This window comes from Sinocyclocheilus anshuiensis, unplaced genomic scaffold, assembly GCF_001515605.1.
Source record: "Sinocyclocheilus anshuiensis isolate Anshui unplaced genomic scaffold, SAMN03320099.WGS_v1.1 scaffold415, whole genome shotgun sequence".
In the NCBI taxonomy this organism is placed as follows: domain Eukaryota; kingdom Metazoa; phylum Chordata; class Actinopteri; order Cypriniformes; family Cyprinidae; genus Sinocyclocheilus; species Sinocyclocheilus anshuiensis.
Genome location: NW_015552655.1, coordinates 2,159,973 through 2,160,248, shown reverse-complemented (window position 1 = coordinate 2,160,248; position 276 = coordinate 2,159,973). Strand labels below are relative to the sequence as shown.

At 16.3% G+C, this 276-nt stretch overlaps 1 protein-coding gene across 3 annotated transcripts in view; it reads left to right on the top strand.

Annotated features, from left to right (window-relative positions):
• LOC107667166 (myosin light chain kinase, smooth muscle-like) overlaps positions 1–276 on the top strand; it is a 16,170-nt gene that overhangs the window by 2,896 nt on the left and 12,998 nt on the right. The window lies entirely within an intron of this gene.

Below are 276 nucleotides of genomic sequence, written 5' to 3'. Positions count from 1 at the left end.
TATAAATAAAAAAAATTTTTTTTTCCTGTATGGCTGTATATTTTTGTATTAATTAAATACAAATATTTTTTTTAAAAATCCCATTTTTGAAGTATGTGTTTCTTTGTTTTATTATATTAAAAAAAAAATTGTTGTTTTAGTAATTTAGTACATTTTAAACCTTTTTTCCCTCATTTTCATCTAATAGTTTCTCTTGTCATTTTTTTCATCAATGTGTTCATCTTTTGAATTAACAAATAATTAAAAAAAATTTATATATACATTTTTTTTTTTTTT